Source organism: Saccopteryx leptura, chromosome 12 (assembly GCF_036850995.1).
Source record: "Saccopteryx leptura isolate mSacLep1 chromosome 12, mSacLep1_pri_phased_curated, whole genome shotgun sequence".
NCBI lineage: Eukaryota > Metazoa > Chordata > Mammalia > Chiroptera > Emballonuridae > Saccopteryx > Saccopteryx leptura.
In genome coordinates this window covers 50,119,628-50,143,223 of record NC_089514.1, presented here as the reverse complement: position 1 = coordinate 50,143,223, position 23,596 = coordinate 50,119,628, and the positions used below count along the sequence as shown (strand labels likewise).

The 23,596-nt window shown below is 36.8% G+C and overlaps 1 pseudogene; it reads left to right on the top strand.

Moving 5' to 3' along the window:
- Nucleotides 1-21,172: 21,172 nt before the first annotated feature.
- LOC136383981 (heat shock protein HSP 90-beta pseudogene) lies at nucleotides 21,173-23,344 on the top strand (annotated as a pseudogene).
- The last annotated feature ends 252 nt before the right edge of the window (nucleotides 23,345-23,596 follow it).

Below are 23,596 nucleotides of genomic sequence, written 5' to 3'. Positions count from 1 at the left end.
TGCAAAGATTAAAATAATGAAGGTTGTGGAACAGATCAAATAGCTACTACCTTGTGAACAAAGATGGCTTGTGGTTTCTGATTTCTGCTAGTTATTTTTTTATTTTATTTATAATGACTCAAAATGATAATCAGCGGAAAAGATGTAAAGAGACAGAATTTCAGGCTACAGTATTTGGTAAACTAAGTATTTTTTTAGGGTAAGTAACCCCCAAATATCAGTGGCTTGACTACCTTTTATCTGCTAGGCAGGCTGCTGAGTACCAATATGTCCATTCACAGTGTACCACTTCTTACTACATCTACCTGATTTTGATAGATCATCTCCTGGATTTTGCTGGCTAAACATGCTATGCACAGAAGTCAGAGAGCATAGACATGTGGGTTGCCACATTTAGATAGTGTTTTATTGCAAAATGGGTAAAAGACTATTAGAAGTGTAGCCACGTGGAGGAGAGGTAAAACTACCTCTATACTCTTAGAGTCTTTCCCTGGGTCAAAGAATTAAATAAACATGAGGTAGATTAACAGGAAAAAGCATACAAATTTTTACATGTACTTGGGAGCTCCTATAGGCAAATGAAAATCTAAAAAGCTAATATAGACTCAAATGCTTATATATTATATACCAGGTTAAAAAAAGAGCAGCAATTGTGGAAAAATAACTGAAATATATAGGAAGACTACACGAAGATTAAAATAATTTTAACTTAGTCTGTTTGTTTAGCTTTCTCTTGGGCTCAACTCCCCATCTCTAGTGATAAGAATATTTCTTTCCTCCTGGTATAAGGAGGGAATCTTTTACATGAGTCAGAAACAAAAGGGGAGACCACAATGCCTTTCTTGAACCTGATATTTTTCAAGTGTCTGTAGCCTCAAAATAGTCTTTATGCTAGAGTGGTACAGTTTGGGGTGGCCTTTATGCTAACGTGGTACACTTTGGGGTGGCATATTTCCACCCCAAGCATTTCTGCTTGTGTTTTCTCTTGTCTCTCAGTGATGCTCATAAAACATCACTGTTTGACTTCAGCCCCTCTTTCTACAGGGCTCAGGCGCTTATCTTAGTCTATTATAAATATCTGCATATGTCTGTGCATGAATAAATCCTTTATGCACAAATGAGCCTGCACATAAACTGTCATATTTAACCCTTAAAACAAACATAAGAGGCATATCTGAAATAATATAACTATTACCATTCATTTCTCAATGAGGAAACGTAACCCCAGGAAAATGAAGCAGTTTGTCCCATGTAACAAGATTCCAGCTCAGATCCCTGAACCCAAGGCCCAGGCTCTTAAGCATTGCACGACATTACTTCTTTTAACATTGAGACAGGGCCATTTACATTCTTCTAATGTTTATTATATATGCCTTACCTTTACACATTACTCCTTTCAGTATACCCTCCCTAAAATGTCTATTACTCTCTTTTAGTGAGAATAGTGGTGTCAACTTAAAACAATCCCGGTTAACACAAATAAACCTCATCGACTCCCAGGGTCAAATTCATGTACTAGTGGTAAATGAATGAATGTATATAAGAGACTATAGGGACAGGGACAGTATGTGTCAGGTTACAGGGGGTAGCTACCAAAAACATCAGCCAATGGTGGTCATGTTGGAACACATACTCTATGTGGCCAAGTGTTATGATTTTCCAAGGGAAATAAGGAATGCGGTTTTTTATGTGCAATTTTCAGATTTCTAATTATCGGCATTTTGCTCACTTTTTTTCAAACAATAGGAATTTCAAATAGGCAATGCCTAAATGAGGTCTGTTTGGTCCCTCATTTATTTTTATGGATGGAAATAAAGTGACGGCATTCTTCATGGCTGTTTGTGTTCCAAGTTTAATAACCATTACACATTTAGTGCTCATTCACACTTCAGTTATTCATTCATTCATTCATTCATGTAATCTGCACACTCAATTATTATTATTCAATAAATTCCATACTATGTGCAATGCACACAATGAAAAGATGAAGATAAATTGTTCTTGTCTTCAAGGTGCACATAACTGACGTAGAAAGGAGACATATTAACAAGTAATTAAAATGTTTTTGGATAGGGCATTAGTAATGGAAGGCATAATTAACTCTATCTATGGATGGAATTTAATAACTGAAAACTTGTCAAGGAGAAAAGACATAAAATAACAATACATAGAAAGCCTAAGGACTTTTCAATAGCAGAGCACAGTGGGAAACCTGAGAAAGCTCCATATGGCTCGAACAGAAGATGCTTTTGAAAGTGGTGGGGACCAAAAAATGTAGATTTGTGAAAATAAACAGTATCTGATGGAGCACTTATTCCTAAATATAAACAGTGCCATACTATTATATATATTGATTAGCATATTATTTAGATGTGTGTCCTTGACTATTCTTCTGAAATATGTTTTAGAATCCATAGTCCATAATAACCATCCTGTATACTGTGACAGCCGTCACTGCGCCACCAGTGCAGGTGCAGAGTTCTCATTAACGGTTTAATGACTGAACATATTACAGAAGAAGTCTGATGACTGTTTTTCTGATAATGTCACTAAAATCAATATGGTATTTTACTCTTTTTTAATATTAGGATACATAGGTATAAATAAATGTTTCAAAAATAATTATCTATGAAATCATATATATATTTATGCTTATCTAGAGTAAACCTAACTAAAATGGTCTTGTGTTGAGTTTTTGATAGTATATCAGTATGTTATAAATTTCTATGTGGATTGATATTCTCAGTAAAAGAAAGTGTACAATTTATCCTCTAAAATGGTAGTGCTTTGAGAGTGAAAGGACACTTGGTAATTATGCCAGGATAGCAGATATAAACCTGGATAATCCCAGGCCAATCAGAGGGGGTGGTAATATTATCACTAATCACAGAGGTATTTACTGTTTCAGACATATATGTGTCTTCATAAATAGATGTTTAAAACATAAGAAATCAAAAAAATCACTAACACTTGTTGTACTGGCTCATGCCTATATTTCAAAGAAAAGGTATATTTGTCTCAAAAGTATCAGCTATGACTATTTATATCAAGAAAATACCCAAGTATATAAAAAAAAGTACAGGCCCTGGCCATTTGGCTCAGTGGTGGAGCGTCGGCCTGGCGTGCAGAAGTCCCGGGTTCGATTCCTGGCCAGGGCACACAGGAGAAGCGCCCATCTGCTTCTCCACCCCTCCCCCTCTCCTTCCTCTCTGTCTCTCTCTTCCCCTCCCGCAGCCGAGGCTCCACTGGAGCAAAGATGGCCCGGGCGCTGGGGATGGCTCCTTGGCCTCTGCCCCAGGCGCTAGAGTGGCTCTGATCTCAACGGAGCGACGCCCCAGAGGGGCAGAGCATCGCACCCTGGGGGGCAGAGTGTCGCCCCCTGGTGGGTGTGCCAGGTGGATCCCGGTGGGGCGCATGCGGGAGTCTGTCTGACTGTCTCTCCCCGTTTCCAGCTTCAGAAAAATACAAAAAAAAAAAGAAAGTACAGAATGGTGAGGAAAACTTTTGATAAAAAATTTTTTGGAAAAACGTATAACAAACATCTCAAGATAATTGTACTCTACTTGAAACCAATCAACATTTTCTTGCAGACACTGAGTAGAGTTCAGGACACTGCATTTTAGAAATTTACAGGTGTGCCTTTGAAAAAAAAATAGCTACACTTTGGAGAACACCAGATCATGTCATCTAAAAATAATTACAGGTTTAGTAATGTTTAACCTAGAGAACAGAAAAACAATTGAATAATTAAAAAAATGACTTTCCTTTCAAATTCATAAAACAATAAAAAGAATTGTAATGAAGCTTGCTTAATGTAGCTCCAGATAAAAACTTTGAGATGATGAAGTTGAACATCTATAATAGCTTTATAAGCCAAAAAGTCATATATGTTATACGTATGTCATGTATATAATAATTTTATTTAAGGGTCCCATTTATTGACACCCTCATCAACACATGTATTTGTTGATTTTTTAATAATAACCATTCTGGTCTGAGGTGGTACATCATTGTGGTTTTGATGATTAATGATGTTGAGCATCTTTTTACATGTCTGTTAGCCTACTGCATTTTTCTCTGGAGAAATATCTTTTCATATCCTCTGCCCAATTTTCGATGAGATTGTTTCTTTTTTTTGCTATTGAGTTATATGAGTTTCTTACATATTTTGGAAATCAACCACTTATTAGATATATTACTTATGAATATATTCTTCCATTCAGTGGTTGACTTTTTATTTTGTTGAAGGTGTCCTTCGCTGTGCAGAACTTTTTTAGTTTAATTCCCATTTGTTTATCTGTGCTTTTTTTTCTTGTTAGAGAGGCTATATCTAAAAAGATATTAGTCATACGATGTCAAATAGTTTACTTACTATATTTTCTGCTAGGAATTTTATTTTATTTATTATTTTTTCAAGTACAGAATGTTTAATTGTATTTAAAATATCTTTAGCAACAATAATATTAGAGAAATTATAACAAAAATTCATACTTCAAAATGTATAGCAATTATATTTACATATAATGTTTTACTTTGAGGAATTTTATGATTTCAGGCTTTCCACAGAACTCTTTAACCCATTTTCAGTTTATTTCTGTATATGGTGTAGAGAATAGTTTAGTTTAATTATTTTTTGTATGTATCAGTCCAGTTTTCTCAACACCACTTTTATTTTTATGTATTTATTTTTTTGTGACAGAGACAGAGAGAGTCAGAGAGAGAGACTGATAGGGACAGACAGACTGGAAGGGAGAGAGATGAGAAGCATCAATTCCTTGTTGCGGCACCTTAGTTGTTCATTGATTGCTTTCTCATATGTGCCTTGATCCAGGGGGCTACAGCAGACTGAGTGACCTCTTGCTTCAGCCAGCGACTTTGGGCTCAAGCTAGTGAGCCTTGCTCAAACCAGATGAGCCTGTGCTCAAACTGGTGACCTCGGGGTCTCGAACTGGGTCCTCTGCATCCCAGTCCAAAGCTTTATCCATTGTGCCACTGCCTGGTCAAGCTCAACACCACTTTTAAAGAGACTGTCATGCCATTGTACATTTTTATCTTGTAGACATAGATTAGTTGACTATAGAAAAAAAGGGTTTGTTCAGCTTTTCTATTCTGTTTCATTGATCTATGTTTCTGTGCCAGTACCACACTGTTTTGATTATTATAGTTTTATAGTATAGTTAGATATTAGGGAGTGTAATATCTCCAACTTTGTTCTTCTTTCTCAAGATTGCTTTAGCTATTCAGGATATTTTGTGGTTTTATATAATTTTAGAATTAATTTATTGTAGGTATGAAAAGAATGACATTTGCAATTTGATTTTTATTGAATTGCATTGAGTCTGTACATTGCTTTGGATAGTGTGGTCATTCTAACAATACCAATACTTTTTATCTGTGAGCATGGTATATTCTTCCATTTATTAGTATACTCTTAAATTTTCCTTGTGCCTTGTTGGTGAGATTGCAAGCTGGTAAAGCCTCTACTAAAAAAAGTGTAGAGATTTCTCAAAAAACTAAAAAATAGATATACCATATGAACCAACAATTCAACTTCTGGGCATTTATTTAAATAAAACAATATCACTAATTTGAAAAGATATGTTGACCCTTATGTTCATTGAAGCATTATTTACAATAGCCAAGATATGGAAATAACCTAGATGTCCATTAATTGATAAATAGATAAATAAGATGTAATATATACATACATATACATATATGAAATATATGCAACAAAAAATAAATTCTTGCCATTTTCAACAACATGGATGAATTTATAGGGTATTATGCTAAGTGAAAGAAGTCAGGCAGAGAAAAACAAATGGTTTTACTTATATGTAGAATAAAAAAAAAGTACAAAACAAATGAACAAACAAAACAAAAACAGAAACATAGAAACAGAGACCAAAGGGATGATTATCAGAATGGAGGGGGTGGGAGATGAGTGAAAAAGGCAAGAGGAATATATTCAATAATATTTTGATAAGTTTGCATGGTGACAGATGATTGCTAGGCTTAATGGGGTAATGACATTGTAAGTCATAAAAATGTCAAATCACTGTATTATACATTTGAAATTAATCTAACCAATGTAATATTGTATGCTAACTACACGTAAATAAAAATAATTTCCAAATAACTATATTAAATACCTGTGAGGTAAATGTAATATTATTTTAAAGAGAATTATAGTGAGAGATCTCCAGAAGATATAACTATTAAGCAGCAGGCAGTCTTCCATTCTTTCCCCCATCAAACCATGTATGTAAATGGAGTTCTCAAGAAAGGAGTAAATTTCCAGCAGATCCACTCATGATCTTGGTTTTCCTATGTGCAAAAAAGATACTAGAAGTAACTGAAGTTTTCTCCAGCTCCAAAGAATACTTCTTTGCCTCATGTTCTTCTATTAAATTTATCACCTGTTTGTATGACATCAAATCAACCAAGATAGCATTATATGTTTAGTTGTTATAATTGAGTATATTAATAAATTATTTTGTTATTACAACCTCAGAGAGTTGAGGGACTAGTGTAATTAACTTTGGCTTTTTAACATGGTATTTAAAATTTAGCAAAACCTGCCTGACCAGTGGCAGAGCAGTGGACCTGTAAGGGCACACAGGAGAAGTGACCATCTGCTTCTCCACACCCTCCCTTCTCTCTCTCTCTCTCTTCTCCTCCTGCAGCCATGGCACAGTTGAAGCAAGTTAGCCCTGAGTATTGAGGATAGCTCCATGGCCTCGCTTCGGGTGCTGAAATGACTCGGTTGCCAAGCAATGGAGCAGCTATGGCCCCAGATGGGCAATTATTGCCCCATAGGGGGCTTGCTGGGTGGATCCTGGTTGTGGTGCATGTGGGAGTCTGTCTCTTTGCCTCCCCACTTCTCACTTGAGAAAGAAAAGAAAAGAGAAGAGAAGGAAGAGAAGGGAAGGGAAGGGAAGGGAAGGGAAGGGAAGGGAAGGGAAGGGAAGAGAAGAGAAGAGAAGAGAAGAGAAGAGAAGAGAAGAGAAGAGAAGAGAAGAGAAGAGAAGAGAAGAGAAGAGAAGAGAAGAGAAGAGAAGAGAAGAGAAGAGAGGGAAGGGAAGGGAAGGGAAGGGAAGGGAAGGGAAGGGAAGAAGGGAAGAAGGGAAGAAGGGAAGAAGGGAAGAAGGAAAGCCAAAAAGAGGGTTTTTTAGCTGCAAACTTTTTCTACCAATGGTAAATTAGAATTGTTTTTTTATTTTATTTTTTTAAAGTTGGGTTTTTGCAATGTTTTGGGAGATTTAGAAGTAAAAAAAAATATATAAACCCACTATTCAACAAAAAAATATAAATAATAAGCAAATACCTGCATTATCTTTTAGTCCTATTAAAATAAATTGTTAGTCCTAAACAATTACATCAATTGGGGAAAAGGAGACTTCTACATTGTAAACTCATATCTGTGTTTGTTAGTTTGATATTTGATATGAGGGAATTTAAATATTCATGGGTTTGTGCCAGTTATAAGACCAATTATAAACTCTCATTTCCTCAAAGGGTTACTTAAGCCTTTGGTTCACAAAAGTTTGAGTTAGTCACAAAGATCTGTATTTTCTCAGACATGCAACCAGTGACTCACAGGATGAGTAACAAACAGAGCCAGCCATCTTCCCTCCCCCAGCCCTCCCTGTTCTTGCGTGCTTAGCTGGAACACATAAATTCATTGATTGTTTTCAGCATGCCCTTCTGTTGCTTATCTTAGTTCTTGGTTTTCAATAATGCTAAGGAAAACTAAAGATATTCTATACATTAAACTATATTCTAGAAGGAACTAACAGATAATCACTGAGAAAAATTACATAAGTATATAAATCTAGCAATCTATCTACTATCATCTATTTATCTATCTATCTATCTATCTATCTATCTATCTGTATTATGTATCTATCTATCATTTATCTATCTATAATCTGTCTATCTATCTATCTATCTATCTATCTATCTATCTATCTATCTATCTATCTATCTAAGTATCTATCTATCTAACCAGATTCTGGGAGGAACTATGAAATCTGTATTGGATGCATTTAAAAATTCATTTTAACATAATAAATTAAATTCTTACACTTTTCTCTGAATCAATTTTTGTAGGATGCTTAATTTAGAAAGAATGCAATAGAAAATTTTTGTCATAGTTTATCTTTTATAGTAATTATTTTTAATAATCATTGAGTCTGGTTTCCTTTCACTTACTGGAGATGCCCACTTGATAAAAATACATTTTTGTCCTCATGTAGTTTACATTACAGTGAATACAAATCAATAATAGATATTATACTAAGCATTTGCCTATTAAATTAAAGAATGATAAGTACTATGGAAAAAATAAGGGAAAAGGAAGAATGAAGAGTTGTTATTTAAATTGGATGGTACACTTTTAATAAGAAAGTGATAATTAAGTAAAAACTTGAACAGGATGATGGATCAAGATGTGTGAACATCCAGTTGGAGAATGTTTCAGACAGGGAGAATGGTCTGGTCAAGCATGTTTAATAAGATGTGACTGCCAGATAGTTTTGTATTTTAATATAAGTTTCTATGAGAATACACAGCCTTATGACTCAAAGGAAATAGTCTCTTAATAGAATTTAATCCACACTATCATGGTAAAACATAGTCTTTTGTTCATTCATTTATTCATCCAAAGACCAAACAGATAAAAATACTAAGCCTTTCTTTATCCTGAGCACTGGGAACACAAACATAAGTTCAACAACAGGAAAGCACTTATATAAGCAAATCTTTACATTTCACATTGTAAGTTCCATAATAGTATGTGTACAGAAGTCTTTGGATGATAGTAGAGTGGTTATCAACTATCCTGGGGAAGTCATGAGTGGTTTCATTGAGAAAGTGATATTTGATCATGTTTCCTGAAGGGTAAGATTTCACAAGAAAGAAATAAGAGAGGCATTTCTGGGCACAGAATCATATCTGTAAAAATTGAAGTATAGAAAAGAATGTGATTTTACTGGATGTGCAGTATAGGAGAAGGACAAAGTAGAAATGAGTCGAATGTGAAATACTAAGTTTTTTTGGACTCTTTTTTATAAGGAGAATGTTTTAGTAGAAAACTGACATAAACAGGTTAGTAAATTAAAATTATTTAATGGTGGATATAGAGGGTGGATTGGCCCAGTCAGGCAACTGTTTACAGTTACCAGCTTTTCATAAAAGATCCCTGTAGATACATGAATAAGGATGCTTTAATTCATCAGGGAAAGCTTTATAACATTACAAAGGAAACTTACTGCTAATGTTGATGCAGAACAGAACTCAGAACATGATAGGTTACTTCTGAAAATATTTAAATCACAGTCCCATGAGGTATACAATATGAGGATATACAAGATGCCATTCTAGACTTTTAATGAGGTATCCTAAGTAACTCTAAAATAATATAAAATATTTGTTGAGGGCTTCTCATATATCCTGTAGCATACTCATTCCTTTTATGAATTACCTCATATAGTCTTCATAATAATTCTGAGGTAGTTACTATAGTTTACTAGATTTTATAAATGAGGAAAATGATGTGTATGAAGGTTAAATAACATCATAGCTAGAGCAGTTTTTATTGGAATTAGGAACTTATGGTTACAAGTTCTCTGTTATACTACTTCTCTGAAAATCTGGCATGTATTTGTGCCTGTAGTGTTTTGCCATTAAGGCACACACACATCTGATATTTTCTCTTCTACACATTTTGAAGTTATTTTTGTTCATGTATTGAAACATGTTTTAATGACTAGAAGGATATACTTTTTCACATGACAAGAACTTTAAGGGATTTGAGATTTTCTCTTGCTTGCAGGCTCATAGGTTTGCTTCCCACACTTCATGATTCCCGGTAGAAAACATGATACATTTTGGAGCAGAAACAATAGACATTGTTACTCAACAGAAGTGCAGAAGCTGAAGTGTCAATGTTCATACTGGTTCCTTATGTGCCAAAGCATAAAGAATAATGCAGAGAACCATACAGTGCCTGCACTTATAGTGGGTTGAGTTGGAGGAGAGGATCTTTTTTTTTTTTTTTTTTTTTTCTTTTTCATTTTTCTGAAGCTGGAAACAGGGAGAGACAGTCAGACAGACTCCCGCATGCGCCCGACCGGGATCCACCCGGCACGCCCACCAGGGGCGAAGCTCTGCCCGCCAGGGGGCGATGCTCAGACCATCCTGAGCGTCGCCATGTTGCGACCAGAGCCACTCTAGCGCCTGGGGCAGAGGCCAAGGAGCCATCCCCAGCGCCCGGGCCATCTTTGTTCCAATGGAGCCTTGGCTGCGGGAGGGGAAGAGAGAGACAGAGAGGAAAGCGTGGCGGAGGGGTGGAGAAGCAAATGGGCGCTTCTCCTGTGTGCTCTGGCCGGGAATCGAACCCGGGTCCTCCGCACGCTAGGCCGACGCTCTACCGCTGAGCCAACCGGCCAGGGCGGAGAGGATCTTTGAGCTGAGAAAACTTGATACTTTTATAGGGGCATTAAGTCTACCTGATCTTTGCCTTGGAAGGTGACTTTATCTTTATTACATTTGACAGTAAACAAACCAGCCCTTTGTTCTAGAGATACTACTTCAATCTTTCAGAGAGTATACCATATAAGAATCCTGAAAACATAGTCTCTAGACAAAGATGGTCAGGTCTTTAATTAGTAAGACCTACAGAAATGCAAGAAGCCCATGGAGAATTGTCTCACGACATCTCACTCCTAAGAAACCTATGCTAGGGGAAAACTGAGGAAGTTTTCAAGCCACCATTTCTGTTTTACACACCTGGAATCCCATGGCAGATTATCTTTTTCTTTTTCTTTTTTTATTAATTTATTTATTGCATTTACATAGATTCTAGTGTCTCCCCAAAAGCATCCCCCCAACATCTCCCTACCCCTCCCAACAGCTCCCTCCCCCCTTCCCTTCAGGTTTAATTCTGTTCCTCAGTTCACATTGTTCCTTGGATTCCTCATATGAGTGAGGTCATATGATATTTTTCTTTCTCTGCCTGGCTTATTTCACTCAACATGATAGTTTCCAGGTCCCTCCATGTTGTTGCAAAAGGTAATATTTTCTTCTTTTTCATAGCCCCATAGTATTTCATTGTATATATGTATGAAAGCTTTTTAATCTACTCGTCCACTGATGGACACTTGGGCTGTTTCCAGATCTTCACTATTGTGAACAATGCTGCCATAAACATGGGGGTGCATTTCTTTTTTTTAGTTGGTGATATGGTGTCCTTGGGGTATATTCCTAGAAGTGGGATAGCTGGGTCAAAGTGCAGTTCCATTTCTAATTTTTTGAGGAATCTCCATACTGTTTTCCACAGTGGCTGCACCAGTCTGCATTCCCACCAGCAGTGCAGGAGGGTTCCCTTTTCTCCACATCCTCTCCAGCACTTATTCTGTGTTGTTTTGTTAATGAGTGCCATTCTGACTGGTGTGAGGTGATATATCATTGTGAATTTAATTTGCATTTCTCTAATGATAAGTGATGTTGAGCATTTTTTCATATGCCTATTGGCCACCTGTATGTCCTCTTTGGAGAAGTGTCTATTCATTTCTTTTGCTCATTTTTTGATTGGATTGTTTGTCTTCCTGGTGTGAGTTTTACAAGTTCTTTATAAATTTTGGTTATTAACCCCTTATCAGATGTATTGTCAAATACAATATGTTCCCCCATTGTGTAGTTTGTCTTTTTTATACTGTTCTTATTGTCTTTAGCTGTGCAAAAGCTTTTTAGTTTGATATAGTCCCATTTGATTATCCTGTCTTTTATTTCACTTGCCTGCGGAGATAATTCAGCAAAAATATTGCTGCAAGAGATGTCAGTGAGCTTACTGCCTAAGTTTTCTTCTAAGATGCTTATGGTTTCACGATTTACACTTAAGTCCTTTATCCTTTTGAGTTTATTTTTGTGCATGGTGTAAGTTGGTGGTCTAGTTTCATTTTTTTCCAGGTAGCTGTCCAGTTTTCCCAACACTATTTGTTAAAGAGACTGTCTTTACTCCACTGTATGCTCTTACCTCCTTTGTCAAGTATCAATTGTCCATAAAGGTGTGGGGTTTTTTCTGGGTTCTCTGTTCTGTTCCATTGATCTATATGTCTGTTCTTATGCCAGTACCAGGCTGTTTTGAGTACAATGGCCTTGTATTATAAATTGATATCAGAAAGTGTGATACCTCCCTCTTTATTGTTCTTTCTCAAGATTGCTGAGGCTATTCGTGTTCTTTTTTGGTTTCATATAAATTTTTGAAATATTTGTTCTATATCTTTGAAGTATGTCATTGGTATTTAAATTGGTATTGCATTGAATTTATAAATTGCTTTGGGTAATATAGACATTTTAATGATGTTTATTCTTCCTATCCATGAACACAGTATATGCTTCTACTTGTTTGTATTTTCCTTTATTTCTTTTATCAATGTTTTATAATTTTCTGAGTACAAGTCTTTAACCTCCTTGGTTAAATTTACTCTTAGGTACTTTATTTTTTTCTGTTGCAATTGTGAAGGGGATTGTTTCCTTAATTTCTCTTTCTGACATTTCATTTTTCGTGTATAAAAATGCCTCTGATTTCTGTGTATTAATTTTATATCCTGCCACCTTGCTGAATTCGTTTATCAGGTCTAGTAGTTTTTTGACTGAGACTTTAGGGTTTTCTATTTACAGTATCATATCATCTGCAAATAATGATAGTTTTACTTCTTCTTTTCCAATCGGATGCCTTTTATTTCTTCTTCTTGTCTGATTGCTGTAGCTAGGACTTCCAGTACTATGTTGAATAAGAGTGGTGAAAGGGGGCACCCCTGCCTTGTTCCTGATTCTAGAGGAATTGCTTTTAATTTTTGTCCATTAATTATGATGTTGGCTGTGGATTTGTCATAGATGACCTTTATCATATTGAGGTATGTTCCCTGTATTCCCACTTTGCTAAGAGTTTTGATCATAAATGGGTGCTGGATTTTATCAAATGCTTTTTCTGCATCTATTGAAATGATCATGTGGTTTTTCTCCTTTCTTTTGTTTATAGGATGAATCACATTGATTGATATATGAATATTGTACCATCTTGCCTCTCCAGAATAAATCTCACTTGATCATGATGTATGATACTTTTCATGTATTGCTGAATCTGGTTTGCCTATATTTTGTTGAGGATTTTAGCATCTAAATGCATCAGAGATATTGGCCTAAAATTTTCTTTTTTTGTGTTGTCTTTGCTTGGTTTTGGAATCAGAATTATGCTCGCTTCATAAAAGGAACTTGGAAGTGTTCCTTTCTCTTGAATTTTTTGAAACAGCTTGAGAAGAATAGGATTTAGTTCTTCCTTTTTTTTTTTTACAGAGGCAGAGAGAGAGTCAGAGAGAGGGATAGACAGGGATAGACAGACAGACAGGAACAGAGAGATGAGAAGCATCAATTCTTAGTTTTCTGTTGCGCGTTGTGACACCTTAGTTGTTTATTGATTGCTTTCTCATATGTGCCTTGACCACTGGCCTTCAGCAGACCAAGTAATCCCTTGCTCGAGCCAGCGACCTTGGATCCAAGCTGGTGTGCTTTTGCTCAAACTAGATGAGCCCATGCTAAAGCTGGTGACCTCGGGGTCTCGAACACGGGTCCTCCACATCACAGTTTGACGATCTATCAACTGCACCACCGCTTGGTCAAGCCTTCTTTGAATATTTGGTAGAATTCACGTGTAAAGCCATCGGGCCCTGGGGTTTCATTTTTAAGGAGCTTTTTGATAACTGTTTCAATCTCATTTGTTGTTATCGGTCTGGTTAGGTTTTTTTTAATTCTTCCAGACTGATTATTGGAAGATTATATGTTTCAAGGAATTTGTCTATTTCACCTAGGTTGTTTAATTTTTTGGCATATAATTCTTCATAGTATTTTCTTACAATATTTTGTATTTCTGTTGTGTCAGTTGTTATTTTTCCACTTTCATTTCTAATTTTATTTATTTGAGTCCTCTCTCTTTTTTTCTTGGTGAGTCTCGTTAAAGGTTCATTGATCTTGTTTACCCTTTCAAAGAACCAGCTCTTGGTTTCATTGATCCTCTGTATTATTTCATTAGCCTCTATGTCATTTATTTCCACTCTGATCTTTATTATTTCCTTCCTTCTACTACCTCTGGGCCTTACTTGCTGTTCTTTTTCTAATTCTCTTAGATGTAGGGCTATGTTGTTTATTTGAGCTTTTTCAAGCTTCTTAAGGAATGCCTGTAGTGCTATGAAATTTTCTCTCAGCACTGCTTTTGCTGTGTCTCATAAATTTTGAGTTGTTGTATGTTCATTATCATTCATTTATAGAAATTTTTTTTATTTCTTCTTTGATTTTATTGTTAACCCATTCATTATTTAATAACATGCTATTTAGTTTCCATGTGTTTGAGTATTTTTCAGTTTTTCTGTTGTTGTTGATTTCTAGTCTCATGCCATTGTGGTCAGAGAAAATGCTTGATATGATTTCAATCTTCTTAAATTTGTTGAGCCCACTTTTGTGTCCTAACATGTGGTCTATCCTAGAGAATGTACATGAGCACTTGAGAAGAATGTATATTCTGCTGCTTTAGGATGAAAGGTTCTGTAGATATCTATTAAATCGAGTTGATCTAGTGTGTCCATTAAATCTTCTGTTTCTTTATTAATTTTATCTCTTGAGGATCTGTCTAGTGATGTTAATGGGGTATTAAAATCTCCTACTATTATGGTATTGCTGTTGATCTCATGCATCAATGTCTGTTTTATATAATTAGGAGCTCCTATATTAGGAACATAGATATTTATGATGGTTATATCTTCCTGTTAGATTGCTCCCTTTATCATTATGTAGTGACCTTCTTTATCTCTTTTTATAGCCTTTGTTTTAAAGTCCATTTTGTCTGATATAAGTATTGCTACCCCAGTTTTCTATCATTTCCATTTGCATGAAATATTTTTTCCATCCTTTTACCTTTTTTCTATGTGTATCTTTTGTTTTGAGGTGTCTCTTGTAGACAGCATATGTACGGGTCCTGTTTTCTTATCCATGCAGCTACTCTACGTCTTTTTATTGGATCATTTAATCCGTTTACATTGGAGGTTTTTATTGATATGTAGTTGTTTATTGCCATTTTGCTCTTTAAAGCTAAATTCCTTTTTGTTGTGTTGTTTTCTTTCTTTGTTATGTTTACACCAGGCCCTTTAACATTTCTTGCAACCTTATTTGGTTGTAATAAATTCCTTGAGTTTTTTTGTTTGTTTTTTTTTGTCTGGGAAGCTTTTTATTTCTCCTTTGATTTTAAATGATAGCTTTGCTCAATAAAGTAGTCTTGGTTGTAGGCTCTTGTTCTGCATTACTTTGAATATTTCTTGCCATTCCCTTCTGGCCTCAAGTGTTTCTGTTGAGAAGTCGTATGCCATCCTTATGGGGGCTCCTATGTAGGTGATAGCCTTTTTTTCTCTTGTGGCTTTTAATATTTTCTCTATATCTCTTAGCTTTGCTATTTTAATTATGATGAGCCTTGGTGTGGATTTCTTTGTGTTTCTCTTTAATGGAGTTCTCTGTGCTTCTTGAATTTGTGTGACATTTTCCTGCCTCAACTTAGAAAAGTTTTCTGCTATGATTTGATTGAACAAGGTTTCTAACCTTGTTCTTTCTCTTCTTCTTCAGGAACTCCTATGATGCAGATGTTGTTTCTCTTTAGATTGTCACAGAGCTCTCTTAGAGTTTCCTCAGATTCTTTCATTCTCTTTTCTTTTTGCTGCTGTACTTCTGTGTTTTCAATTATGTTGTCTTCTAAATCGGTGATTCAATCCTCTGCTTCATCCAGCCTGCTATTAATTGCTTCTAGTGTAGTCTTCATTTCAGATATTGTATTTGTCATTTCTGACTGGTTCTTCTTTATTATTTCAATGTCTTTTTTAATACTTGTTATTTCTTTATTTATGTGCTCACTGTGACCTTCCACTGTTGTTCTAAGATCCTTCAGCATTCTCATAACCATTATTCTAAACTCTGCCTCAGGTAGTTTGCTTATATCTGTCTCACTCAGCTCTTTTTCTGAGGATTTCCCTTGTTGAGTCATTTGGATTACACTTTTTTATCTTCCCATTTTGTCTGTGTTGCCCTGGACTTCCCTGGCTGGGACCTGAGGGAGATCAGTAGGGGTCACTGCCTGTGACTAGTCCTATCCACTATTTGGGAGCTACAGTTATCCAGATCTTTTGGCTGCCTCTGCTGGGTCCAGGTGCCGTTGTAAATATTAGCTGCACTCCTCAGCTTGTTTTTACCTACTCTTGGCCTGGGAGAAGTTACATTAAAGTTCAAGTTCCCCTAAACCCCACTTTCTGTTGTCTTTTATTGCTGGCTACTTGTTGGGCTCAGTACTATAATTCAGTGATTAGTATGGTATTAGATGCGGCCTACTTCTTCACCTCAGTTGTTTTTCTATCCAGACATTTTAGCTCCCATTTTGTAGTCTCTCTACCCGCCCACCACTGCTGTTGCTGCCCAGGGATTTTGGGCTCAGGTGCTGCTGGCTCCAGCCTACCTCTGTGACCACCATTGCCCTGGTTGGGCTCGTGCATGGCTGCGCATCACCTGGACCGCTTCCAGGACTGCCTTGGTTGGCTCAGCTCTCAGCAGATGCCTTGGGGATTGCTCCCATGGCAGATTTGAAGTGTAACTGTTTCCTAGAACTTTACTTGAATAATTTAAGCCAAGTTCTATTCCACTGCCAGAGCCATATAGAAGTCTATAGATTTCATTACATGATTAAAAAGTCTCTGTGGGGTTAATTTTAATCAAATTATAGAAAACTCTTAATCTTTAAAGGATTTTGGTGCCACAGTTATTTTTCTACCACTGTTACAATTTGAATTATTCATACCCTTGTTTTCAGTGATAGAGAGATACTGTTAGCACAATAATTTAACTTTTTAAAGCTCTGTTTCATTCTGATTCTCTCAGAGTCATAAATAAAAATAGAAAATTTTTTTTTAATCATCAAATAAAACTTTACTATTCCATTCAATAGATTAAGAAAACATTTCAACTTCCAAAACATATAACTAAAGATGGATTTTCAGACAAGTTATTCATACAACAAATAAACATCATGCAATTTTCTTAACTGAACTTGAGGTGAAATATGACATAAAGTATGCATTTGAAATTATGAGAGCATCCAGGAAAAAAAAAGGAAAAGTGTGTACTATAATGCAGAATGGCAGAAACATTTACTGTACTGTGCACATAACATTACAGGATTCCAATCGAACATAAAGAGTTAATAGAAGAAATATCAATATCTGATTGGGGAAATGTTGACTGCCATAATTTAAAGAACTCTAGCTATGCAGTCAGAAAAACTTAGTAAAGGTGACTTATCAACATAAAGGAAGAAAGTGGATGTGACAGAAAGGATAAGACGCCCCAGAGGAAGTGACATTGTCAAAAAAAGGGGTCACATTAAAGGAAATATCAATGACATTTCTAGAACCAAAAGGGCAAAAGATAAAATATAGGAAACTGATCCAAACCTAAAAAGAAATAGGACAATTTGCCAAAATCCTTGCTCCTTATCTTAAGTTCTTTGATAAGAAGAAGCCAAGCATTGTTCAAACTACTTTTGATGTCTTTTTTATTAGGAAACAAAACACTTTAATTCTCACTTCAACTATCATGTATCAAATGAATGTTAGTTTACTATTTTTTAAAATTCCCTATCCATTTCTAATCATAGATGAAGAGTTTTAATATTATGGCAAAAATTTTAAAAGTACTGGAAATATCATATATTTTTACTGATTATCAAAGTTGATTTGTATGATTATTCTCAGGCAAGTTATTGCAGCAACAATGAAGAAGTTCAAGCTGAAAGAAGAAAGTATCTGTTTTGTAGGTTGGAATGAAAAAATAGATCTTTAAGTTCATAATTTCTTAAAGAGATAGGGAATAATATTTTTTTACATAGATGTTTACTTGTTATTCAATGGCACAATGTTTAAAGAATTGTCATATTTAAGGATGTTACATATTTTTCCCTTACCAAAAGATAAGTCTTCTAAATTTGTAGACCTTTTTTATAATATGCAAATGATTTATGAATGAGAATATTAATAAAAAAGACCTTATCAGTCTCTTTTTAAAAATGTGTCATTTAACTATGAGAAAGCAACTGCTTTCTGAAAAAAAAAATCATGTGTCTATAGGCAAATTTGGAATTTTTTCATCATCCTATGATTCAAACAATCACAAGTGTGTCACCTACAAAAACTCTTATGTCAGTTCATTTGTATTGGGAAACAGAATTTTCTAATCAATTTTAAAATTCTCCACATGATAAGTCTCAGCTAATTATAAACTCAGACAAATATAAAATGTAATATCCTTCTAAATAAATTCTAATTAACATCAAGATTAAGAAAATTTTAGCTGTCAATACTCAATAACTTTAAATATTGATAGATAAAAATGAAAGATTAGGCCCTGGCCAGTTGGCTCAGCAGTAGAGCGTCGGCCTGGCGTGTGGGGGACCCGGTTTGATTCCCGGCCAGGGCACATAGGAGAAGCGCCCATTTGCTTCTCCACCGCCCTCTCCTTCCTCTCTGTCTCTCTCTTCCCCTCCTGTAGCCAAGGCTCCATTGGAGCAAAGATGGCCCGGGCACTGGGGATGGCTCCTTGGCCTCTTCCCCAGGTGCTAGAGTGGCTCTGGTCACGGCAGAGTGACCCCCCGGAGGGGCAGAGCATCGCCCCCTGGTGGGCGTGCCAGGTGGATCCCAGTCGGGTGCATGCAGGAGTCTGTCTGACTGTCTCTCCCCATTTCCAGCTTCAGAAAAATACAAAAAAAAAAAAAAAAAAGAAAGATTAGTTCATTATTTATTAAGTACAAAATGATATACTTTTCCTTTTAATTTTACATATGCAGGCATATGTAAAACTAAAGAGAGATATTGTGGGTTAGGTTCTAGAACTCACTGCACTAAATTAAGCATTGCAATTACCAAAGACACAATTTGGTTTTTTACTTCCCAGTGCATACAAAAGTTATATATATCTCTCTGGCTGGCTGTTTCGCTGGTAGAGTGTCAGCCCAGCATATGAATGTTCTGGGTTTAATTCCTGGCCAGGGCACACAGGAGAAGTACCCATTTGCTTCTCCATCCCTCCTTCTCTCACTTCTATCTCTCTATATCTATCTATCTTTCTACCTCTCTCTTCTCTTCCCCTCCTGCAGTCATGGCTAGATGGAACAAATTGGCCCTGGGCACTGAAGATGACTCCATGGTTTCCACCTCAGATGCTAAAAAAAATGGCTCCAGTTGCAATGGAGCAGGGACCCCAGATGGGCAGGGCATACCAGTTAGATCCTAGTCGGGGTGCATGCAGGAGTCTGTCTCTGCCTCCCCTGTTCTTACTAAAATAAAATAAAATTATATTTACAACATAAGTGTGCAATAACATTATATCTAAAATCAAAGTACACAACCTTACTTAAAAACACTTTATGACTAAAAATGCTAGCCATTATCTGAGCCTTCAGAGAGTTAAAATATTTTTGCTGCTGGTTGGTTTTACCTTGATGTTGATGGCTGCTGACTGATCAGGGTGGTGGTTCCTGAAGTTTGGGGTGGCTGTAGCAATTTTTAAAAATAAAACAACAATGAAGTTTGTTGTGTCAACTAATCTTTTCACAGACAATTTCTCTGTGGTATGCAATGCTGTTTCATAGCATGTTACCCATAGTAGAACTTCTTTCATAATTGGATTCAATCCTTTCAAACTCTGTCTCTGTTTTGACAACTAAGTTAATGTAATATCCTAAATTTTTTGTCATTTCAACAATTTTCATAGCATTTTCACCAGGAGTAGATACATCTCAAGAAACCACTTTTATTGCCTATTCACAAGTAGCTACACCTCATCTGGTTAAGTGTTATCGTAACATTGCAGCAAATTCAATCACATCTTTAGGCTCCATTTCTAATTTTAGTTTTCTTGTTATTTCCACCACATATGCAGTCAATACCTTCACTGAAGTTTTGATACCTATTGTCACTCATGAGGATTGGAATCAACTCTTTCAAATACTTGTTAATTGTGATATTTTGACTTCTTTCTATGAATCATGAATGTTCTTAATGGCCTCTAGGGTGAATCCTTTCAGAAGGCATTTAATTTGCTTTGCCCAGATCCATCAGAGAAATCACTACCATGGTATCTATAGCCTTACAATGTACTTCTTAAATAAGACTTGGAAGTCAGAATTACTCCTTGATCCATAGGCTACACAACAGATGCTGTAATGGCAAGAAAACAACATTAATTTCCTTCAGAACTCTTGGGTAATCAGGTGCATTATCAATGATCTGTGATATTTCAAAAGAATTTTTTTTTCTGAGCAGTAATTCTCAACAGTGGGCTTAAAAGATTCAGTAAACCATGTTGTAAACAGATGTACTGTCATCCAGGATTTGTTGTTCTACTTATAGAGCACAGGCAGAATAGATTTAACATAATTCTTAAGGATCCTAGAATTTTCGGAATAGTGGATGAGCATTGGCTTCAAGTTAAAGTCACCAGCCTTAATGTGAATCACCTATCCTTTGAAGCTTTAAAGTCAAGCATTGACTTCTCTCTAGATATAAAATTCCTAAAAAGCATCTTTTCCCAATAAAGCTGTTTTGTCTACATTGAAAATCTGTTGCTTAGTGTAGCCACCTTCATTGGTTTTTCTAGTTAGATCTTCTGGATAATGTGCTGCAGCTTCTACATGAGCACTTGATGCTTCACCTTGCACATTTATGTTATGGACATGGCTTCTTTCTTTAAATCTAATACAGCAACTCTAATAAATTAAAGCTTTACTTCTGCAGCTTCCTCACTTCTCTCAACTTTTATAAAATTAAAGAGAATTAAGGCCTTGCTCTGGATTAGATTTGGCTTAAGAGAATGGTGTGGCTGATTTGATCTTTTATCCAGACCACTAACACTTTCTCCAAATCTGTCATAGTTGTTTCACTCTCCTATTATTTCGGTGTTCACTGGAGTAATGCTTTTAACTGCTATCAGTTATCAGTGACTCACCATGGCGCACGCAGTCTGCGGCGTGTAAGCTGGCACAGTCCTTGCCCGGGCACCTCTCTAGCACTTGCATCTTTTCCTCTTCAAGATGCCTGAGGATGTGCACCATGGAGAGGAGGAGGTGGAAACTTCTGCCTTCCAATCAGAAATTGCCCAACTCATATCTCTCATCAATACCTTTACTCCAACAAGGACATTTTCCTTTGGGAGTTAATCAGGAATTCTTCTGATGCCTTGGACAAGATATGCTATGAAAGTCTAACTGATCCTTCAGTCAGAAGTTGGACAGTGGTAAAGAGCTAAAAACTGACATAATCCCCAACCCCCAGGGCTGTACCCTGACTCTGGCAGACACAGGTATTGGCATGACCAAAGCTGATCTCATAAATAATTTGGGAACCTTTGCCAAGTCTGGTACAAAAGCATTTATGGAGGTTCTTCAGACTAGTGCAGGCATCTCTATGATTGGACAATTTGGGGTTGGCTTTTATTATGCCTACCTGGTGGCTGAGAAAATGGTTGTGATCACAAAGCACAATGATGATGAGCAGTATGCCTGAAAGTCTTCTGCTGGGGGATCTTCCCTGTGCAAGCTGACATGGTGAGTTCATTGGCTGAGGTACCGAAGAGATCGTTCATCTTAAAGAGGACCAGACAGAGTACCTAGAGGAGAGGCAGGTCAAAAAAGAGGTGAAGAAGCACTCACAGTTCATAGGTTATCCCATCACCCTTTATTTGGAGAAGGAGCAAGAGAAAGAAATCAGTGATGATGAAGCAGAAGAAGAGATGGGGAGAAAGAAGAGGAAGATAAAGATGATGAAGAAAAACCCAAGACTGAAGATGTTAGCTCAGATGAGGAAAATGATAGTGCTAATGATAAGAAAAAGAAAATGAAGGAGATTAAGAAGAAATATATTCATATTCATCAGGAAGAACTAAATAAGACCAAGCCCATTTGGACCAGAAACCCTGATGACATCACTCGGGAGGAATATGGAGAGCTCTATAAGAGCCTCACCAATGACTGGGAAGACCACTTGGCAGTCAAGCACTTCTCTGTAGAAGGTAAGTTGGAATTCAGGACATTGCTATTTATTCCCTGCTGGGCTCCTTTTGACCTCTTTGAGAACAACAAGAAGAAGAACTATATCAAACTCTATGTCCATCATGTGTTCATCATAGACAGCTGTGATGAGTTAATAACAGAATACTTCAACTTCATCCGTGATGTAGTTGACTCTAAGGACCTGCCCCTGAACACCTCCTGAGAAATGCTCCAGCAGAGCAAAATCTTGAAGGTCATTCACAAAAACATTGTTAAGAAGTACCTTTAGCTCTTCTCTGAGCTGGCAGAAGACAAGGAAAACTATAGGAAATTCTAAGAGGCATTCTCTAAAAATCTAAAGTTTGGGATCCATGAGGACTCAGCTAATCGGAAACAACTTTCTGAGCTTCTGCGCTATCATGCCTCCCAGTCTGGAGATGAAATGGCTTCTCTTTCAAAATATGTCCCTCGCATGAAAGAGATCGAAAAGTCCATTTATTACCTCACTGGTGAAAGCAAGGAGCAAGTTTCCAACTCTGTTTTTGTGGAGTGAATACAGAAGCGGGCTTTGAGGTAGTTTATATGACAGAGCCTATTGATGAGTACTGGGTGCAGCAGCTCAAGGAGTTAGGAAAAGCTTGGTTTCAGTTAACAAGGAGGGCCTGGAGCTACCTGTGGATGAAGAGGAAAAGAAAATGGAAGACAGCAAGGCCAAGTTTGCGAACCTGTGCAAACTCATGAAAGAAATCTTGGACAAGAAGGCTGAGAAGGTGACAATCTCCAATAGGTTTGTGTCTTCATCCTGCTATATTGTGACCAGCACCTACAGCTGCACAGCTAACAGAGAGCGAATCATGAAAGCCCAGGCCCTTTGGGATAATTCCACAATGGGCTACATGATGGCTAAGAAGCACCTGGAGATCAAAACCCCAACCACCCTACCATGGAGACTCCGTGGCAGAAGGCAGAAGCAGACAAGAATGGCAAAGTAGTTGAGGACCTGTGGTGTTGCTGTTTGAAACTGCACTGCTCTCATCTGGCTTCTCACTTGAGGATCCCCAAACCAAATCTAACCACATCTACCACATGATCAAGCTAGGCCTAGGCATTGATAAAGATGAAGTAACAGCAGAAGAACCCAGGGCTGTGGTACTTGATGAGGTCTCTCCCTTTGCGGGTGATGAGGATGCCTCTCGCATCGAAGAACTAGATTAGGAGATTGTATCTGCAGACACTGTGTCTTCTGCAGTGTCTTCATGGTTTCCCCAGTAGCCTTGAGCGGCCCTGGCTCACCTGGTTTCCTCTACTGATGTCTAGTGGGGTTTTTTTATTTCTTCCTCTCCTGTTTTTGCCTAAGGCAGGTTACAAGGGCCTCAAGCCTTCCCTTCTTACATTTGACATAGGGTTTAGATGTTGTGTATCATTGTGGGTTTTTTTGTTTGTTTGTTTGTTTGTTTTGTTCTGAAG